At 42.4% G+C, this 23,023-nt stretch overlaps 1 protein-coding gene across 2 annotated transcripts in view; it reads left to right on the top strand.

The window, feature by feature from the left end:
- The window catches only part of PDE3A (phosphodiesterase 3A), a 281,620-nt gene that overhangs the window by 81,398 nt on the left and 177,199 nt on the right, over positions 1-23,023 (top strand). The gene's annotated exons all lie outside the window — the stretch shown is intronic.

Genomic DNA, 23,023 nt, shown 5'->3' on the forward strand with positions numbered 1-23,023 from the left:
TCTTCCTTACCCTTGATAATATCACAACTCTAGGAGACAGAGTTTTGATATTTATTTTATTCGGCTTATATGCCGCCCTATCTCACAATGGACTCAGGGCGGCTCACAACAATAAAACACAAGCCACAATAAAAATAAAGACTAAAGTCTAAAAAATTTAAAATTAACCCATTAAAACCCTTAAAACCCCGTCATCAGACCAGGTCAAGATAGACCAGGACCAGATATTATCAAGGGTAAGGAAGATAATCTTATACATTGCCTTGAATTAAAGTAAGATCTCAATGCAGATAAATAAGTAAAATAGGTGTATCTGGTTTGCCATTATCGGGTGGGATTCAGCTGGTTCAGACCGGTTCGAGCGAACCAGTAGTTCCAATGATCATCTGGCTCCGCCCACTCTCCCCCCTATTCCGCACCTTCGCTATTCTACTTACTGAGGCTGCCTTAGAAGGTAAGCAGCTGAGCTTCAAATTGCTGTATTTTGAATGCTGCACACAAGTGCATTAGGTGCGTGTGAAGCGAACCAGTTGTTAAACTGGTTGCATCCCACCACTGGCCACTATGATAACCCAAAGCCTGGGCTAGGTTGGCAATTTATATCCATTTATATCTGGATTTATTTATGATGACATACAGTTACTTTCCACCTTGATCCTAAAGATCATGAGTTGCCACAAAGAAGAGGGAGTCAAACTATTCTCCAAAGCACCTGAGGACAGGACAAGAAGCAATGGGTGGAAACTAATCAAGGGGAGAAGCAAGTTAGAACTAAGGAGAAATTTCCTGACAGAACAATTAATCAGTGGAACAACTTGCCTGCAGAAGCTGTGAATGCTCCAGTACTGGAAATTTTTAAGAAGATGTTGGATAACCAATTGTCTGAAGTAGTGTAGGGTTTCCTGCCTGGGCAGGGGGTTGGACTAGAAGACCTCCAAGGTCCCTTCCAACTCTGTTATTCTGTTCTGTTCTGTTCTGTTCTGTTCTGTTCTGTTCTGTTCTGTTCTGTTCTCTTCTCTTCTCTTCTCTTCTCTTCTCTTCTCTTCTCTTCTCTTCTCTTCGTCTATTATTCTATTCTGTTCTATTCTATTCTATTCTATTCTATTCTATTCTATTCTATTCTATTCTATTCTATTCTATTCTATTCTATTCTATTCTATTCTATTCTATTCTATGATTAGGAGGGTGGCCTGAATTCAAAGGGGATCAGAGTTTGCCTTCACAAAGGACAGATTTTGCAAAAATTAAAATGATTGTGTGCTCCTTCCTCCTTTTTTCCCCCCTTCCCCGAAGGCCTCTGTATTATTAGAGTGCTTGTTCCTTGTTCTTTCAGCCCGACTTCTGTTTTGACATGTGAGTAGGAGAGAAAGAAAAGAAAGTATACTTTTAGAAACCTCCCCTGTTTTATGAGGCTGGACTTAAGAATGTGCACTTTAGATCCAGGTTTATTGCCTGCGTTAACGGCTCTTGATAATTTGAATGAGGCTGCAATAACCATCAATCCTGCCTTTTTTATGGATTGTAGCTAAAATAAGCATAAGGGCGAGAGGAATGCTCAAATCTAACACGGGTTTCTAACACTGTTTTATGGGAAAGAAACAAACCAAAAAAGAATGGTTGATTCTTCCTTGCAAACAATGGGGGATTTTTTTTTTTTTTTGAGTGCCCAATATATTTGGCGTAAGAGACAGTTTGGTGTAGTGGTTAAGAAGGCATCAGGCTAGAAACTAGAAGACTGTGAGTTCTAATCAGTGGTGAAATTCAATTTTTTTTATTACCGGTTCTGTGGGTGTGGCTTGGTGGGCGTGGCAGGGGAAGGATATTGCAAAAACTCCATTCCCACCCCACTCGGGGGCCAACCAGAGGTGGTATTTGCTGGTTCTCCGAACTACTCAAAATTTCCACTACTGATCAGTGGTGAAATCCAAATTTTTTTTACTACCGGTTCTGTGGGCGTGGCTTGGTGGGCGTGGTGTAGCTTTGGTGGGCGTGGCTTGGTAGGCGTGGCAGGGGAAGGATACTGCAAAATCTTCATTCCCACCCCACTCTGGGACCAGCCAGAGGTGGTATTTTCGGTTCTCCGAATTGCTCAAAATTTCTGCTACCGGTTCTCCAGAACCTGTCAGAACCTGCTGGATTTCACCCCTGCTACCGGTTCTCCAGAACCTGCTGGATTTCACCCCTGGTTCTAATGCCTTCTTGGGCACGAAGCCAGCTGGGTGACCTTGGACCAGACACTTTCCCTTAGCCCTAGGAAGAAGGCAATGGCAAACCACTTTTTAAAAAGCCTTGCCAAGAACTACTGCAGGGATTTGACTCTAAGACTGGGCATGAATGAATGGAAGAAAATTTTTTAAAAATGTAGCATTAAGTAAAAGAACTAATCTTCTTGATACTCATAAAATCTTCCTGACTGGGACTACAAGAACAGAACCTTCAAACTCTCTGCTGCCATCTAGTGGTAGTCTGGGTGTTTGCATACCAGATCTGCTAGCTCTATACAGGTAGTCTTTGATTTACAACAATTCACTTAGTGACTCTTTGAAGTTACAACGGCACTGAAAAAAAGTGACTTATGACCATTTTTCAGACTTAGGACTGTTGCAGCATCCCATGGTCACGTGAGTCACCTTCAGATGCTTGCCAACTGACTCACATCTATGACGGTTGTAGTGTCCAGGGGTCATGTGATCACCTTTTGCAACCTTATGACAAGCAAAGTCAATGGGGAAAACCAGATTTCACTTAACAACTGGGTTATTAATTTAGCAACTGCAGTGATTCACTTAACAAATGTGGCAAGAAAAGTTGTAAAATGGGGCAAAGCTCACTTAACAAATTTCTCACTTAGCAACATACACATTGGGCTCAATTGTGGTGGTAAATTGAGGACTACCTGAACAGCAATACTAAGTCTAAACATGCAATAGAAACCGCCCAGCAATACCTGTAATTCTTTTTGTATAATATCAGATACATACAGGTAGTTCTCTACATATGAACCAGTGGTAGGTTCCTCCTGGTTCGGCCCGGTTCTCCTGAAATGGTAGTGGTGATGATATGACGTCACCGAACCGATTCTGCTCCCCTGCCCCCCCCACCCCCGCGTTATTCTTACCTTTTATTTGGTCCCACCCCCAATCTATTGCTGCCTCCTGAGTCCCAGCTGATAGCTAGAGGGGAAAAAACTGTTTAAACTCTTGCCGCGAGGCTTCAAAGGGCCGCCCTACAGCTGATCAGTGTTAAAAGAAAACAAATGAGTAGACCGGTGCTTGCAAAAATACATGAGTAGATCAGTGCCTGCAAAAATACATGGGTAGATCAGTGCCTGCAAAAATAAATGGGGAGATCGGTACAGCTCTGCAAGCAGTTAAAAGCCAGTACCTCTGCTAAATCCTAAATGATTGTCACATGACCATCAAGCCACACCCACAAAATAAGCCACGCCCACAGAACCGGTAGTAAAAAATTTAGAACCCACTCCTGATATGAATGGTACATTTGAAGTTATGACAGACCGAAAAGGAGTTATTTACAACCTTTCCTCAAAGGTTTTTTTTTTTTTTTTGCTTTTAATTTATATGCCGCCCTTCTCCAGAGACTCAGGGTGGCTTACAATGCGTTAAGCAATAGCCTTCATACTTTTGTATATTTATACAAAGTCAGCTTATTGCCCCCACAATCTGGGTCCTCATTTCACCTACCTTTGAAAGGATGGAAGGCTGAGTCAACCTTGAGCCTGGTGAGATTTGAACTTGCAGTAATTGCAAGCAGCAGATGTTAATCTGTTAATAACAGTGCTTTAGTCCACTGTACTACAGGCCCTGTAGTAGACTTACAACTAAAATTCCAGGATTGATAGTGGTCGTACATTGAGGACTACCTGTAACTATAAATATGATACTTGTTCTAAATGTTGATATTTTAGAGGGAGAGCTGTGATTAAATATGAGCCAGTTAAATATGAGCCAGCAGTGTGCAGCAGCAGCCAAAAAAGCCAATGCAATCCTAACTTGCATTAACAGAGGGATACAGTCAAGATCAAGGGGGGTAGTAATACCACTCTATAAAGCCTTAGTAAGACCACACCTAGAGTACTGCATCCAGTTTTGGTCACCACACTATAAAAAAAGATGTTGAAACTCTAGAAAGAGTGCAGAGAAGAGCAACCAGGATGATTAGGGGGCTGGAGACTAAAAACATACAATGAATGGTTACAGGAACTGGGCATGGCTAGTCTAGTGAAGAGAAGGACCAGGGGAGACAGGATAACAGTCTTCCAATATTTGAGGGGCTGCCACAGAGAGGAAGGGGTCAAGCTATTTTCCAAAGCACCTGAAGGCCAGACAAGGAATAATGGATGGAAACCGATCAAGGAGAGATTCAACCTACAAATAAGGAGAAATTTTCTGACAGTGAGAACAATCAACCAATGGAACAGCTTTTCTTTGGAAATTGTGGGAGCTTCATCACTGGAGACTTTCAAGAAGAGATTGGACTGCCATTTGTCAGAAATGTTGTAGGGTCTCCTGCTTGGGCGGGGTTGGACTAGATGACCTACAAGGTCCCTTCCAACTCTGTTAATCTGTAAATTCAGAAGAAATCTAAGAAACAACAGGAGAATGATGTTAACATGGAGCCAGACCCCGAAATAAACCCAAAGGTCTACTTTGCCCCCAATTTTCATCAGCAGCAGTATCACAGACTCCAAAAACCACTCCCGGAAGATTAGAGGCCTCTTCTCATGCCTTTTCTCTCATGTCTCTCACTGTATAATATAAACCTCTGATAGTTTATAACAGGTGTCAGCTAAATCCCTGCGGACAAGCTCCTGTAGGAAATTCTCCCATGGAGCTATTTGAGGTAAAGGTCTCATAGGCAATTAGGATTGCTTCAGAATTAGGGAAAGATCTATAAATGCATCTTTTGGAGAACCACCATACCAGCAGGATTGTTCAACAGAAAGGAAACTCGAAAACACAGAGAGAAAAACAATAATTTAGCACCTTGAAGATCAAGTAGAAAAATGGAAGCCATTTTGTGAGGAGAAGACACGATGCCAACCTGATTATGGCATGTTCTTCACTCAGCCTTTCTCTCTTCTGTTTTCTGGGACTCCTGTTGCTGTTTTGCAAACCAAGTGCATTGATGCCTCTGTTGATAGATCAAGTGGGGTCAGGTACACTTGGAAAATTAATACGTAGAATAGGGAAATGATATCAAATGTAAACAGTTCCCCGGCATTGTTTGGAATCGCTCATGAAAACAAAACATGGCAAAGAAAAGAAAAGATGCAGATTTTCCCTCTAATGCTGTCATCTGCTTAGGATAATCCAGTTCCAACATTTATGAATGAATGTGGTTTGGAAGGCAGCAGAGATCTTCTGAGAACAGTTGGAACGGTTAATTAGGTGTCAAGTCAAGCCTGATATCCCCCTCCTCTTCTTCATATGACTTCCTCTTGCTATTTGGGTTTTGGGAAGAGACTCCCAGCTAAGAAAAAGCATTTTAGCTCCTAGATTTTCTTTGTATGGTGAAGAATTATTACTGTTTTTTAGTTTTTGGTTCTGGTTATATAAGCACCGTTATTATCAATAAAGGGGTACATTTGTAACTCAGGGTTGAAATGAGGGGTCCTTGGTGCCCCCTGACTCTGGGTTTTTTGTTTTTTTTTTTGCAGATATTTTGTTACCCAAACTAGGTGACATTGTCAGTGCTTATCACTCTTTGAGACTTGGTTTTGCCAGTGGGAACTCAGAGTAGGATGGAGCCCATCAAATGGCTTATTTGACTGGGCATTGTCACCAGGAGGGAGGCTGGGTTGTTGTTGTTGTTATTATTATTATTATTATTATTATTATTATTATTATTATTATTATTATTATTATTTTCTATGTGTGTTTTTATTGTTTGCAAGCAGCCTAGAGTCGCTGTGAACGAGTAGGCGGCCATATACATTTTCTAAATAAATAAATAAATAAACTTGCAGATTTTTCTCAACCTGCTGCTCATCAATACGCTGCTTTCTTCACTGATAAATTAAAAAGTGTGACACAGATGGAAGTATCTTGTCAAAAACAAGCTGATATTCTAATTTGAATAGATTCCAATAGACAGTCCAGAAATCCCATCTATTGAAATGTGTAGGAGATGACCAGGTTGAGTCCAAGGGAGGGATTAAACACGTCATCAGCCTCCAGTCCAGGGGTGGGTTCTACTTACCTTTACTTCCGGTTCGCAATGGGAGCGTGTGAGCGTGCTCGTTTCGATCGTGCGCACGCTTCTGTGCATGCGCAGATCACCCATGATGACGTCGTGGTTAGTGTGCGGAGCCTCCTGCCAGTTTTACTACCGGTTCTATGGAACCGGACCGAACCAGGGGCAACCCTCCACTGCTCCAGTCCCTTCATGCCCACAAGAGATCTAAGTCCCACCCCACCTTGAATTCCATTGACTCTTCTCTACCACCTATTTCTTTTGACCGTTAGTAGTTCAGATTCTTGTAGAGAGCTTAACCTTGCAATAAATCTTTAGACCCATTTGAGCTGCCCTGATCTTCACAGCCCTTATATTTTTTGTTAGTGGTGCGAAGTTGATGGCTGAGTGGGATGAACTAACCCATATTATTTTCCCACACCATAATTTTGGTTCTTTTTGTTGTATTTCTGGAATGTGTTAAAGCTCACCTACCTTTTTCCTGCCTGCCCACCTGCTCGTCGTTCATATAACTACTCAGAAAAGATTTGGAGCAGAGAGAGAGAGGGGGAGCTCTTTCTTTAACACCCTTTTCCAGTATACCAGGAAGTGTTAATTTGAAACCATCCATTAAAAAAAAAAGATTTTAACTGTGTTCACCGTTCTTTGCAATTACGTCAAACACAGTGTGTGAAGGGAGAGTAGCAAGCTATCAATTCTTCAACTGTTTTACATTAGGACCAGTAAAGGTTGCTCTGAAAGATTATTTGCTTCTCCCAGTCTTTGGGAGAAGTCAAACATGCATTTCTTTGTAATCTAACAAAGGACTTTATGAGACCACGTTCATATCTGGGTAAGTAAACAGCTCCATTTGAGGAGGGAGGGAGGAAGAAATGGTTTGTTGTTTTTCTCCCAATGATTGATATCGAACATGCAAGCCGAACCAGACTTGGCTTTCGGAGATGACAAGGAAAACCCTGGGTTATAGACTAGACTGGGAGATTGAAAAATTTATATATATAATTTATATTTGATATTGGCGAAAGTAACAGTATCTGCAAATCCATGTAGCTTCCTGGCAAATATATATATGTATATGCATATCTATTTGTATATCTATATCATCTATATCTTTATATTAATCTATATATCTATTTCTTATCTATATATCTATATCTTTTCTCTCTCTCTCTCTCTCTCTATATATATATATATATATATATGTATGTATGTATGATATGTATGTATACATGTGTGTGTGTGTGCGTGTGTGCGCGCCAAGGAAACTATATTGATTTGTAGGAAGTATTACTTTCGCCAATATCAAATATAAATTATCTTCAGACATGGAAACGTAACAATTCTGTCTTGACTAAAAGCAGCCAATGGATTTAACCATGGGAATTTTAATAGAAGAGAATACTTGTAGCTCAGGGTTGAAGTGAGGGTCCTTGGTGTTTTCTGAGCTTGGTGGTTTTCTTGCAGACATATCATTCATTACCCAACTAGGTAACATCATCAGTGCTACATTTTTCGTGTGGTTTTAAATGCTCCCGCCAAGAATTCTTTGCAGTTGCAAAGAATTCCAACTGATTGGCATTATCTGTGTTCTGCGGTAAATAGTTGGTGGCTGGAGAGGCTGACAACCCATTTGAGCTAGCCTACCTCTTTGCTTCTTGATGACGTTCCCTAGTTGGTTAATGAAATGTTTGTAAGAAAATAACAAGCTCAGAGAGTATCTAAGATTCTAGATGGGAGTTTTGTCCGTTGTCTTTTTTCAAAACCACATTATTGTTGTGTTCTCATATATTAATTTATCCCTTAAGTGGAGAAATTAATAGGAAGGAATACCATTTGCTAGGTTACTCCAGCTTCAGTGGTGGTGAGGAGGTGGTGGAGTAGACTCTGGATTTTCAGATGTTGATGAAAGAAATAAAACTATTTATCCGTGCAACAGGATATTCAAAGCATGACCTAGATACGTATTTCTTGTTCTGCTAATTCATGCAAAACATGGGGGGGGGGGGGGGAAAGAGCTCTCATTTCCTGAAAATAAAGTTGGGAGCAGTCTGCCTCTCCTTGATTTACTCTCAGAAAATGTCCAGAAAACAGAAAAGCAAAGGAATATAGCACTTCAAAATGGTCAAAGGCATATATGCATAAAACCAGTGAAATTGACTGAGGTAGTTCAAAACTGCAAGTGGAATTGACTCCTTGGAAAAGAGAGGAAAGTATCGGGCCAAGATGTTATTATTTATAGAGCAGGGGTCCCCAACCCTCAGGCCACTGCCCAATAACGAGACGTGGCCTATTTGAACTTGGGCCGTGTGAGCAGCAAGCTGGCACACATATGCACACACAGTTCCACTTGCATGAATAGAACTGCATGTGTGTACCAGCCCGCTGCTTGTGCAACCCAGCTCCCCTTCCCCCCCCCCCAGCTAGGCCGCCAAGCAGGGGTGAAATTCAGCAGGTTCTGGGGAAGCGGTAGCAGAAATTTTAAGTAGTTTGGAAAACCAGCAAATACCACCTCTGGCTGGCCCCAGGAGTGGGGAGGGAATGGGGATTTTGCAGTATCCTTCCCCTGGAGTGGGGTGGAGATGGAGATTTTGCAGTATCCTTCTCCTGCCATGCCCACCAAGCCACGCCCACAGAACCGGTAGTAAAAAATTTGAATTCCACCACTGCCGCCAAGCCATATGATGAAGCTACACACAGCCAGGGAGGTCAAAGCCATTAAACATTTTAAGAACGATTACAAATACGATCTGCAGGGAAATTCTGGCACTTCTGCATTATTGGATTGCAGAATAACTACTGTGGCTTCTGTTGTTTCTGTATTGGGCAGATTGGTGGCGCTGTGGTGGGAGTCCAGGATTATGTACAGCGTGGCCGAGGGGTTGTAGTAGCAACCGGAATTCTTAAACATTGCAGTTTGCGAACCTTGCTTTGTTCCCCCTGGCATCGCTCTGACAGTATTTCTTCTCCCTTCCACTTTCTATTTTCTTTTTTTAAATTATTGCTTTACTTGGAAATAGTTTTCCTCCAGTGGGAATTTGGATCAAAGCAGAGGAGGCAGAATTTGGTAATCAGCATGCAGAGGAAGGAAGGAACGAACGAAAGGTGGAGTGAGGGGGAGAGAGATGTTTAGGAGAGATTTAGCTGGTCCAGTTGCTGGCTTGTCATTTTTCCCTTCTTTGCCTCCCCCTGAAGTGATGGCTTGGAGAGGCGAGTGGGCAATTCGTGTTCCACCTTTCGGATTGCGCAAGAATGATGAACGAGTGGACACGAACCAAAATAGCTGCAAAGGCACGTGCTCCTTTGGAGCTCCCAGAGGCCTTTTCTGTTCTGTGTCAGTGGTGCATCTGAATACCATATGGCACCAAGCAAATGTTCCCAGACGTTTCTTCTAATGGGCAAAGCAAACATCACGTTCTTGGAAATTTCCATGCCCTTCTTACTGTTACTAAAACAGTCACCATGCCAGTATAGCAGGCAAGTAGGTTTAAAAGTGCAGATGCTATTGTCCCACTCCCACTTACGGTACTTTCTTTTTTTTAAAAAAAAAAAAAACTTTATATATATTTTGCATGATTCGTTGCAGAGATGCATCAACACACACACACACACACACACACACACACACACACACACACACACACACACAAGGTTCTCCTCCCAGCACAGCAATTTTTCCATATTTCAAAACAACCCATTTTTTAATGGGTGGGTACCGTATGTTCGATTTCTTTAAAAAGAATCTTGGAAGTTGTGCGTGAGAGAAAAGTTTACCGTCCTTTCTGGAATTCTTTCATGGTTCTTAAAGTTCTCCGTTGTACAGATTTCTTTTGCGCACCATGCACGTTTAGGAAAGGACTGCTGCCTGGTTGGAGAGATGACTATCAAAGATGTGATTTGGGGCAAGGGGCAGAAAAATAAGAGAGTGTGTATGGTTTGGCTTTGGTTGGGGGGGGGGAGAAAAAGGAATAGGAGATACAGGCGGCCTTTGACTTACAACCGTAATGGAATCAGCCCATTACATCTGTAAGTCATAATGGTCATAAAACAGGCCACCCACATGACTGACCTCATATTAAGACCTTTTTTTGCAAAACTTGTTAAGCGAACCCATTGTTCGCTACGGGCCACTTTGCCAAAACCCGGAAATGAATGTCATTTTTGGCAAAAACATTGTAAATGCAGTTGTGTGACTATGGGGAGCGGGAATAGCCATTGGACCGTTGTAACTGGGTTGTGTGTATCTTTGGGGAGGGGTCCATTGTAACTTCAAATGGTTGCTAAGTGACCGGTCATAAGTTGAGGAGGACCTGTAGGCTAACACTGCCCATTACTACACTCTTCCCCAGGTCTACTATAGCTCCTAATACTGTTTTTTCTTTTTTTTTTTAAATTTGATTTATATGCCGCCCTTCTCCGGAGACTCAGGGCGGCTTACAATGCGTTAAGCAATAGCCTTCATACTTTTGTATATTTATACAAAGTCAGCTTATTGCCCCCACAAACTGGGTCCTCAATTTACCTACCTTAGAAAGGATGGAAGGCTGAGTCAACCTTGAGCCTGGCGAGATTCGAACCTGCAGTAATTGCAGGCAGCTGGTCTTAATAACAGGGTGCTTTAGACCACTGTACTACCAAGGCTTCTGTTTATTATGTTCCATTATGCTCCTTGTGAGTCCTACTGCTGGAGTAGAGAATCCCTTACTATTAGCCTTAGGCTGCTTCAGGTTTTATTTCCATAAACAAACACAAACCGCCTTCCCTTTCCCCTTCTCCCTCTTCTCTCATACCAACACTCCCAGCTGCCTCTTGTTCAGGTTTCATAGCCACCTGTTGCTGGGCTGCCTATGGAGAGATCTCAAAGGGCCAAGGCACCAGGAGCTCAGGTGCTGCCCATTTTGCATGGGCAGCCTTTCCTCTCACACATTGGAATGCACAAGGCCTTTATCTGAAGCCAAAGAGCCCACCACCCAGCGGCAAGGAAGCTACTATTGCAGCACCACGGAGAGCTCCAAGGGATTAGATTGAAACTTTTTTTATGTCTTGGTAGTTTTTCAGACTCCACCTCTTTCACACAAAACCTTAAAGGGCCAGAATACTGGCCTAGAGCCTAGTACTTACCGTGTTTTTTTTTTTTTTAAATTTGATTTATATGCCGCCCTTCTCCGAAGACTCAGGGCGGTTTACAATGTGCTCAGCAATAGCCTTCATCCTTTTGTATATTTATACAAAGTCAGCTTATTGCCCCCACAACTGGGTCCTCAATTTACCTACCTTAGAAAGGATGGAAGGCTGAGTCAACCTTGAGCCTGGCGAGATTCGAACCTGCAGTAATTGCAGGCAGCTGGTCTTAATAACAGGGTGCTTTAGACCACTGTACTACCAAGGCTTCTGTTTATTATGTTCCATTATGCTCCTTGTGAGTCCTACTGCTGGAGTAGAGAATCCCTTACTATTAGCCTTAGGCTGCTTCAGGTTTTATTTCCATAAACAAACACAAACCGCCTTCCCTTTCCCCTTCTCCCTCTTCTCTCATACCAACACTCCCAGCTGCCTCTTGTTCAGGTTTCATAGCCACCTGTTGCTGGGCTGCCTATGGAGAGATCTCAAAGGGCCAAGGCACCAGGAGCTCAGGTGCTGCCCATTTTGCATGGGCAGCCTTTCCTCTCACACATTGGAATGCACAAGGCCTTTATCTGAAGCCAAAGAGCCCACCACCCAGCGGCAAGGAAGCTACTATTGCAGCACCACGGAGAGCTCCAAGGGATTAGATTGAAACTTTTTTTATGTCTTGGTAGTTTTTCAGACTCCACCTCTTTCACACAAAACCTTAAAGGGCCAGAATACTGGCCTAGAGCCTAGTACTTACCGTGTTTTTTTTTTTTTTAAATTTGATTTATATGCCGCCCTTCTCCGAAGACTCAGGGCGGTTTACAATGTGCTCAGCAATAGCCTTCATCCTTTTGTATATTTATACAAAGTCAGCTTATTGCCCCCACAACTGGGTCCTCAATTTACCTACCTTAGAAAGGATGGAAGGCTGAGTCAACCTTGAGCCTTGGCGAGATTCGAACCCTGCAGTAATTGCAGGCAGCTGGTCTTAATAACCAGCTTAATAACAGGGTGCCTTAAACCCCTGTACTACCAAGGCTCTCCCCGCAAAATAAGTCCTCCCCGCAAAATAAGTCCTCCCCTGAAAATAAATCCTCCCCCAAAAATAAGTCCTCCCCCAAAAATAAGCCCTCCCCGAAAATATTTAAATGCTTGTGCAGCCGGTCCCCACCATTTCCTCTGGTTAGAGTTAGGGAGACAGAGCTGGAAATCAGGTAAGATGGCAAGAGGAGCCCCATCTTGCTCCATGCGCCCCAAAATAATAAGACCTCCCTGAAAATAAGGCCAAGCGTTTATTTCAGGGGGGTATTAAGTCTTCTACCAAAGTCATGTGTTGAAAACCAAAGTATCAACGTGGGAATGTTTGTTTTTAAATTTACAAAGATGCTTCCCCCCTCCCCCCAAGAGGAAACTGGACTTTCTGGGGAATGGAAGGATCCCCCACCATGCAATCAGAGCTGAAGAAGCTTCTTGGATGAGAAGCAAAACATCTTCCGAGAAAAACCAGAAAGTCCAGTTGCCTCTTTTGAAAAAAAGCACCTTTGGGACAACCGTGACCTGAATGACTGAGAATCTCCATAGACTTTTCAATTTACACTTTCCTTAATTCCATATCGGCCTCCACTGTTTTGGATCAGTTGCTTTTCATTCTGTGGATACGTTGATTTTATTTACGGCTTACACCAAAGACAGTATACTAAATAGCATATTGCCCCCAACAATCTGGGTCCTCATTTTACCCACCTCGGAAGGATGGAAGGCTGAGTCAACCTTGAGCCAGTGAGATTTGATCCGCTGTTCTGCTGAACTAGCAGTCAGCTGAAGTAGCTGCAGTACTGCACTCTAATCACTGCGCCACCTCAGCTCTATATGACCCTTAGTGGTTCATAGATGCCTTTTAAAGGAAGGATACCTCAAAAAAAGCCATTTTAAAATGGTATTTTGATCGTTGTTCAGTACGTACATTAAAATATCGCCTGAAATATTTCATTCTAGCAGAGTCGAGATTCTGTCTCTCTTTTTTTCTCATCTTCTTGTCCAACAGCGGTGCTTTATTATTACTTTTCAGAATAAATTAAGGATGCTATGTGGTGATTTCTTCACTGATTATCAGAGCAATTCAGATACTTATCAGGCATATGTTGCATTCTTACTCATTTATTTCCCAGTATCTTTGCCTGATATGGAGAATTTTCCTCAGGGATCGGTTTAGTTGCTGACTTTGGATGGAAACAGTGCTTGGTGTTTCAGATAGGCGTTTTCAGTGTCACCTTGAAATTCTCTTCATTGTAGATCATAGAGATGGCAGTCCAACAACCTATAGAGCAGGGCAGTGGTGGGTTGCCCCTGGTTCGCACCGGTTCTATAGAACCGGTAGTAAAACCGGCGGGAGGCTCCGCCCACCAACCCCGACATCATCAGAATGATGATGCATATGTGCACGGCCCCGTTGTGAACCGGTAGTAAAGGTAAGTAGAACCCAGCCCTGGAGCAGGGGTGTCAAACTGGATTTCTTTGAGGGCCGGATCAGCATTGTAGTTGTCCTCCACGGGCCAGCAGGATGTGGGGGGAGACAAGATGGATGCCTCCTGCAGCATCCTGCTGGCCAAAATGTTTTCACCGGCAGGGTGCTGCAGGAGGCCCTCCAGGCTGAAAACGGGGCGTGGGGCGGCCCTTGCGGGGTCCCCCTGCACCTCATTTTCACTAGCAGAGGCACCTCGGGCCTGTCCTTTGCTATTTCCCCATGGGCCAGATCTAAGCAGGCCTTGAGTGTGACACCCCTGCTATAGAAAGTGCTATATACATGGATGTAAAGCCTACCTTTGCTGTGGAAAACTGGGGAAGCCCTCTCTTTTGATTCAAATACTTCTAGACCCCAGTTTATCGTTATGTACACATAGTAGCTTCAGGCTCCTTCCTTCTGTGCATGAGAAGACACAGCATGTTAACAGTTTCATCCTAGTTTGGAAGAAATTTATCACCCAAGGGTGCCATTTATTTATAGTTATTTATTTAGATTCTTCCCAAGCTACAAATTCTATTAACAACTTTGGGTGGTTTCCAAGGCGTGGTAAAAACATTTAGAAAACCAACTTCAAAACAGAACAAAATGCAAAACATAGAACTAAAACAATAACACTAAAAGGCCAATGACTTCATGTTTGGAGCAATGTGGAACGTCTTCAAAAGCATCCTAAGGAAGAGAGTTGCTTTGACAACCGCAGCAGGGTGTTCCATAGTAAGGACCCTTCTGTGGAAAAATCAGAGTGGGAAAACATAATTTGATCTTTGTTTGATTAAACCACGCTTTGAACAAACTGTCTCCCTGATTTCAGAATCATGGACGATTGTGGTTTGTTGAAACTTGCTTAAGAAAGGAGAATCTGTCCTGTTGTGAGGGCCTGAAGTGTACAGAGAACAGGGTTCCCTGAGTTGACCCTGTCTCCTACAACTTTGCTTTTCCTTTCTGCTGCACCCATTTGTTGTCCTGAATTCCCTCGCTGTACAAAGAATACTGCAGGTTGTTTGAATATGACTACAGCTTTACTCGAGGTGGATTCAGCTCAAGTAAAGATGGCAGACCTTCCCTTTAGAATGACTGGTTCAGTGCACAGAGATTGGAAGATGAAGGGATGGAAGTGAGGAAGGATGTCGAGGGCGAAAGAAGATACCGTTTATAGAAATAAGAATAGAAATATTAAGATTTGATTAACAATGTGGAAAAAGAACACTTTGGCAGAAATTGTAACTAAGTAAAATATATTTGGATATGATAAGCTGTATATGATATGATGTGATATGATATGATATGGTCAATACGCTGTTTCATAAAATTTGTAGGTGTGTGTCAGGGGAAAAAAACCCAGTAAAACTTGATTTAAAAAAAAGGGGGGGGGGAGTGAGGAAGGATGGATTGGGATGCTTGTGGCCCTTTTCTCTCCTCCAGGAGCCTGCAACTTGCCCTACACTTCATTGGAGGGCTGTGCGGGGTGCTGCCATTTAACGCCCCCCTCCAAGTAGGGGAGGCCTACTTTGAATTTTTAAAAAATATTTATAATTAAATCCACATAAAAGTAATAGTGCTTCCCAATAACCCTCCAGTCACATCTTTGATGCTTTTGCCCACCCATCACGTTCAAAATTAATATTTGGGAATCTCTGTGGTGGTCCACGCCCAGGCTTAGCTGCATGTTTTTGCCCAACCCAGTTTTAATTCCTCTCGCATTGAGACCCATGTCTAATGACAACTATGCTGGTGGGATTGATCCGCAGGAGAACGTTTGAGCTACGGCCAAGATCTCTGAGGCTCAGCCTCGCGTATGTCATCTTGCCTTCAGAGGGAAAACAGTGGCACCGTGGAGCGTTCTTGGGTACGACTACAGGGAGTTCTCAACTTACAACAGTTCGTTCAGTGACTGTTTGAAGTTACAACAGCACCGGAAAAAAAGTAACTTATGACAGTTTTCACACTTACGACCATTGCAGCATCCCCATAATCACACGATCAACATTCAGAGCCTTAGCAATCTATGACAGCTGCCATGTCCTGGGGTCATATCGGGTGAAATCCAAAATTTTTCCCTACCGGTTCTCTGGGCGTGGCTTGGTTGGTGTGGCAGGGGAAGGATATTGCAGAATCTCAATTCCCACCCACTCCAGGGGAAGGATACTGCAAAAATCTCCATTCCCTCCCCTCCTGTGGGAAGCAAAGGTGGGTTTCAGCAGGTTCTGACCAGTTCTGGAGAACGGTAGCGGAAATTTTGAGTAGTTCGGAGAACCAGTAGTAAAAATTCTGACTGGCCCCGCCCCCATCTATTCTCTGCCTCTCAAGTCCCAGCTGATCGGGAGGAAATGGGGATTTTCCATTAACCTTCCCCTGGAGTGGGGAGGGAATGGAGATTTTACAATATCCTTCTCCTGCCATGCCTACCAAGCCACGCCCACCAAGCCATGCTATGCCACGCCCACCGAGCCACGCGCACAGAACCGGTAGCAAAATAAATTGAAACCCACCACTGGTGAGAAGGATATTGCAAAATCTCCATTCCCAGCCCACGCTGGGGCCAGCCAGAGGTGGTATTTGCCGGTTCTCTGAACTACTCAAAATTTCCGCTACCGGTTCTCCAGAACTTGTTAGAGCCTGCTGAATTTCACCCCTGGGACATATGATCCCCTTTTGCAACTGTCTGACAAGCAGAGTCAATGGGGAAGCCCGATTCACTTAACAACTACGTTATTAACTTGCGACTCATTTAACAAATGTGGCAAGGAAGTTCGAAAAATGAGGCAGGACTCACTTAGCAAGAGAAATTTTGGGCTCAATTGTGCTTGTAAGTTGAGGACTACCTGTATATCCAGAAAAATCACTCATTTGAATGGGATATTCTTCTTAGGCCACTGAATATAAAATTGCAGCCATAATAAAAGTAGCTGGAATATATTTTTAACTTCTATATTCTCGTCTCTCCCTGTACATTTGAAACTGATCTAAAAAAAAAAAAAACACCCCAGAGATAGAAAATTTCTCTTCTAAATATTGTATTTGACCTTTGCTGTTTTGTTTTCATTCCCTGATTTAATTCTTTGCTTTCATAAAAATCTGGACTTTTTTGTTTGTGTTGTTGTTTGGTATTTATTTGCAGCAAAAGGCACCAAATGTCTAGAGTGAGAGCTTCTGTTCTTCCCAACCCCCAACCCCAAAAGTTGTGTATGGCAACAACTGATTTTTTTATGCTCTCAGCAAGTTCTATCCATTAGCCAAGTTCTCGGTGTTTCTTACAGTTAAAACTCTGCTTAACCTTTTTTTTCCTGCATTTTTAAAAACTGGGTTTTTTTCCCAAACTGACAAGAGACAAATTACTTGAAAATTTTCTTTCAAAGAAGAAAATACTGGAAATTCTTAGGGATGGATGCAGGGATCTTCCATTTGTTTTATTTAGGGGTTGGCTGAGAATAGCGTACAAATCTCCTGCCTTGTATTATAAAATAATCCCTCTTAACAATTTTTAGCCTCTCTGGCTTCTCATGCTTCCAATTTAGTGGCAAGAAACAAGATTGGGAGAAATGTGCACTGTTGAGCTCATACATATTGGGAATTATGATCAACTAAGGAGGCTTTAGAACAATGGAGTAATGGCAACATTAAACATCAACTACTTCATGGTAATAGGAATATTTCTGAAATGCTACTAGAACAAGTGAAGGAAGGTAATTGAACTCCCGCCCTCCCCAAATGGAACAAACTTTCATTCTAGAATACGATTCTAGAATATGAGATCGAATTTCAGTCGGTCACCAGGGTCAGATATTTACTCCCTTCTTCAGAGAATTTATCTCTATTAAAATATGTGCTTTGGGCTGTTCTATGAGTTGTGTTTATATGGTGCCTTCCTATTGGCTGATTAGTCTGATGATGGTTGGCGAATGGCTGTTGTTTCCTTGTGCTGCTAAGCCCTTGGCTCCTAAGTATTTGATAAGCTGGTGGCAATTCAGCACTCCTGTTAACTGACAAGGGGCCCATTTCCCAAGCTTCAATCATTTCCATGGCTACCTTTGTACCTGCTCGGCCCACAATCTTAGTAGCTGCAAAATTGAATGTATGTCCATTGCAATGTGAGGCTGCCAATGAGTTCAGGTCTTCTTGTCTGACTACTCGCTGGTGGTTCTTGCAATCTGGTTGTTAGAAAGAGCCTTGATGGCGCAGCAAACTAAAGCACTGTTAAGTAGCCCCAGCTGCCTGCAATTACTGCAAGTTCAAATCTCACCAGGCTCAAGGTTGACTCAGCCTTCCATCCATTCGAGGTAGGTAAAATGAGGACCCGGATTGTGGGGTCAATAAGCTGACTTTGTATAAAAAAGAACACCGCTTGGGGGGAGGCCGAAAGCCCTACTAAGCAGGTATATACAAAAGTATGAAGGCTATTGCTTAATGCATTGTAAGCCGCCCTGAGTCTCCGGAGGGGGGCATACAAATTGAACCAATAAATACCGTCTTTCCCCGATAATAAGACCCTGTCTTATATTTTTTTGATCCCTAAAATAAGCGCTTGGCCTTATTTTTGGGGAGGTCTTATGGTTTTGGGGCATGTGGAACAGGACGGGGCTCCTCTTGCTGTCTTACCTGATTTCCAGCTCTGTCTCCCTAACCCTAACTAGAGGAAATGGCGGGGACCAGCTGCACATGCGTTTAAATATTTTCAAGGAGGGCTTATTTTTTGGGGGGGGGCTTATTTTCAGAGGAGGGTTTATTTTAGGGGGATGTCTTATTTTCAGGGGAGGTCTTATTTTGGGGGAACCACGGTAGCTTCCTCCCTGTTTGTCCTACATAGTCACCGGGAATATTATGTTTCACTCCGAGCATCTCTACTGCTATGGGACATCCTGTTTCCTTTATCTGCGAGGAAGTCCCTCCTCTGCCACAGTGGCAAAACCCTTCAAAAAGAGAACCAACCTAACACTGTGGGAGAATATTTAAAATAAAATTTATTTATGTAGGCTTGGTTAGATAGTGTCACGTCCCCTTCGTATTGTTCCCACAGTAATATGGTAATTTGGAAACAGGAACTATAATTTAAGCAGATTTTTATCTAATAAAAAGGCTGCAATTCTTGTTGATACATAAATTGGGTACTTGGCCCTGATCTGAGACCTTCCATTAATTCATTCTTTGGTTAACCAGTCGTGGGCTCCCTTTTGACCACTGCATAAAAAAAAAAAAAAAGATAGACCACATCCTTTGAGTTTTCGACCTTTCTTTTTTAGTGCAACTAGCTATCCAGAGCTGATTGCCTTTCAAGTGCAAATGAAGGAGAGTCTTTGGCCCAGGAAGCCTATGTGCTTACGCAACGCTACTTGGGAATGTTTATGTGATGGTGAAAATCAACACCCGATAGCAGGATATCAAGAGACACTTCATTTATTTAGTGCCCTGGCTTAAGCGGATAGAACAATATGTTTTCAAACGTAATTGTCTACATGGGAGCCTTATCTTATCTTGGGGTAGGCCCATTTTTATGGCCTTCCCATTGAAGTTATGTCAACTAGAAGCTAGATTATGAGGAGGCTGTGCCTTCCTTCCCTTTTTGATGTTGGAAAGTAGGTTGCTGATGGAATGGGCCTTCTGACCAAACATGACTCTGAAGAGAGAGAGAGAGAGAGAGGAAGAGAGAGAGAGAGAGAGAGAGAGAACGAATTCAAATTCAAATTCCCACAGCGAGAAGCAGTCCCAGGTAAGTATGATTTGCTGAAAAAGTCTGCGAATGAGCTCTCCAAGGTCAAGCTTGCTACATCAAAAGTTCTGTCTGTCAAAACATTCCTCCCTCCTTCTCTCTCTGTCATTCTCAGCCAGGGTTTTCTTCCTGGTAGACATTCGCGAATCTCTGGTGAAGTTCTTGAAGTATCAGCACCAGTGGTCATCCCAGGCCTCCTTCAGTATTCTCACAACTGTTAAGTGCAGAGATAAGAAGAGTATAGGGGGATTCACCAACTTGGAGAGATCTTTTGAATGAGCAGACGTGCCTGAGGGAAAAAGTTGTAGAGTAGGTTTCAAGGAATAGCCTCTTGCACATTTGAGCAAGGTAGGTCATTTTTCTAGACCAGGAGTCAGCAACCTGCGGCTCTGGAGCTGCATGTGGCTCTTTCATCCCTCACCTCTGGCTCCTTGTCGCTAGTCGGTGCCACAATTTTGAGAGGAGCTTCCGGTTGAGGGGGGGAGGGGGAAGCATGGCGTGCCAGGAGGAGACTGTATGGCAAGGGATGGGTTTTCCGGTCGGCTCCACAATTGATAGAGCTTTTGGTTAAGACAGGTAGAGGAAAAAGGACACTGCACTAGGAGAAGACTCTATGGTGGGGGAACTGGTCGGCTCCAGAATTGAACTGGGAGCTTCCGGAACTGTAGCTCTTTGAGGGTTTAAGGTTGCCGATTCCTGTTCTAGACAATGGAAGAATAGTCAAATTTTGATAGGGAAGATGAGGAAGGTGTGAGGGAGAATTGCAGTAAAGTGAAGAGGGCATTTCTAGAGGGAAGTGACATCTCATGCATGGAGCATCCAGTGACATGTTGAACAAATTATTCCAGTCAAGCTTGGGTATGCTTTCTTTTTTGAAAAGCTGTCTTCTGCGGGTGGGTACAGGAGCTACTCAAAAGCCCCCAAATTCCTGAATTAGATCTTTTTTCACCCAGATATGATTATATTAGGAAGAAACTTGCACCAATAGCAAAATTAATGGACGGAGAGATAAGGGAATGTTGCTACATCGAGTTAGCAATCCAGGAAGAATATGGCTATAATGCAAGTGAATCCCAGGGCCAAGTTAAGAAGAAGTGGCTTTCAAAACTCTAGAGATGATCACCAATAGAGTATAGAAAGCTGTTTTACATCAAGTCAACCCATTGATTTCCCTCATCGCTCCAGTCTCAGATAGGAATTTTTCTTAGTCCTACCTGGAGATGGCTAGAGACTGAACCTGGAATTTGCTGTGTGCAATGCATGTTTTTGCCTGTGGAGCCTCATCGCTTCCCCTTTGAGATAAGGAGCTTATCTCCATGCTTGGCACATTTTGTCTTGGGAGAGTTCCAGTGCAAGTGATGATAAACAACAATGCAACGAGGGCAGCTTCTCTGAAATTACATCTATGGTTCAGAAAAACCTTCCACCTGATAAATGTTTGCATGTCAGACTTGTAGCTTTGAATGGATGGAAAATGCCTACGAGGAACCCATAATGGATTATGGGTTCATGAAAAATTGAGCATATTTATTTATTTAATTTTAAATAATTAAATATTTAAATAAATAAAATATTTATTTAAATAAATATATATTTAATATTATTTAAATAAAATATATTTAATATTATTAAATATAATAAATAAATAAATAAATAAATAAATAAATAAATAAATAAATAAATAAATTAAATTAAATATTAAAAACGGTCTTAAGTTTCATCCCCTTTTCTGCCTCCAAACATATGATTGACTACCCTTTGGATGTACAGGGAGTCCTCGACTTACAACAGTTCATTTAGTGACCGTTCAAAGTTACAATGGTGCTGAGAAAAAGTGACTTATGGCCATTTTTCACACTTATGACTGTTGCAGCATCCCCATGGTCATGCGATCAAACTTTGGATGCTTGGCAACTAGCTCCTATTTATGACAGTTAACAGTGTCCCGGGATCGATGTGACCCCTATTTATTTATTTATTTATTTATTTATTCATTCATTCATTCATTCATTCAATCAATTTATATGCCGCTCTTCTCCGAAGACCCAGGGCGGCTCACAATACACTCAAAAAATCACTATAAAAACACTTAAAAATTAAAAACATTAAAGACATTAAAACCCATTCACACCATTCATAGCCAGATCTCGTCAGATTGCAAAGGAAGATCAATGGTCCCAGGCCTGCCGGAAAAGCCAGGTCTCCACTGCTTTTCGGAAGGCCAATAGGGTGGGGATGGTCCGGACCTCAGGAGGTAACTGGTTCCAGAGAGCTGGGGCAGCCACAGAGAAGGCCCTCCCCCACTGCTGATATATCTGGCCTTCAACTTGCCTCTCGAGATTCAGAGTCTTTCGTTCTCGGCTGCCATATAGGCTTCTTGTTTTGGAGAGTCAGGCTGACTCTTTTTCTGCCAGATAACATATGCTCAGGCAGCGGGAGAGTTACAGATTGCTGCCAAATTTGGCGAAACAAACATGGAAGGTAGATGGAAATGGAAAGCAGGAATGGGAACATTTGATACTGATACAGAGGCACTCACACGGACATTTCAAACTGTGTTTATTTCTGAGTAATAAAGATACCGCCTGGTTAATAATTACTTAGGACTCTGTGAGCTCCTTGAAACTTTTCTCGTAAAGTTTCCCAGGAATACAACAATCTAGTCATGTGGTGCTGCTTTTGCCATCATGGCTGTATTTCCATTTCAGTTGTTCCGTTCTCCTTTAGTGTGTGTCAGCTTGCAAGTGTAGATGGCAGTGCAGAAAAGCTGGCTTGGTTTTAGCCTTCTGACTGGAATTAGGGGCTCTTTGTGATGCCCATCCATGTTGTATCCTCTTTATCAATTTGATATTTTCTTTCCCCTGTTGTGTGGCATCACTGCTTACCAATGGAAGAAGCTCTGGGGATGTCAGACCTCCAAGGTAGACCAATATATATATTATAATATATATTATATATATATATATATATATATATATATATATATATATATATATATATATATATATATTTCTTTTGATTCATAGGTATAAATGTGCGATATTTTTGCAATCAGGGTTTTTTCCTATGTTGAAAGATGTTAAAATGGCCATGGTGGGATGAAATCTCTATTCATCGCTTTCAGGCCTGTCAGACATTTTATGTTGTTTCTTCTGAGACTTATGGGAGACTGGGATAGCACTATTTCGGCCTTTTTAGACCTCTTCAGCCAGACACACCCATATTTTGTGACTCCTCCCTGTAGAGGTCAAATATTTATTTCTTTTGATTCATAGGTATAAATGTGCGATATTTTTGCAATCAGGGTTTTTTCCTATGTTGAAAGATGTTAAAATGGCCATGGTGGGATGAAATCTCTATTCATCGCTTTCAGGCCTGTCAGACATTTTATGTTGTTTCTTCTGAGACTTATGGGAGACTGGGATAGCACTATTTCGGCCTTTTTAGACCTCTTCAGCCAGACACACCCA

The sequence above is a fragment of the Pituophis catenifer genome, unplaced genomic scaffold (assembly GCF_029215685.1).
Source record: "Pituophis catenifer annectens isolate HBS135680 unplaced genomic scaffold, rPitCat1.0.hap2 SCAF_7, whole genome shotgun sequence".
In the NCBI taxonomy this organism is placed as follows: domain Eukaryota; kingdom Metazoa; phylum Chordata; class Lepidosauria; order Squamata; family Colubridae; genus Pituophis; species Pituophis catenifer.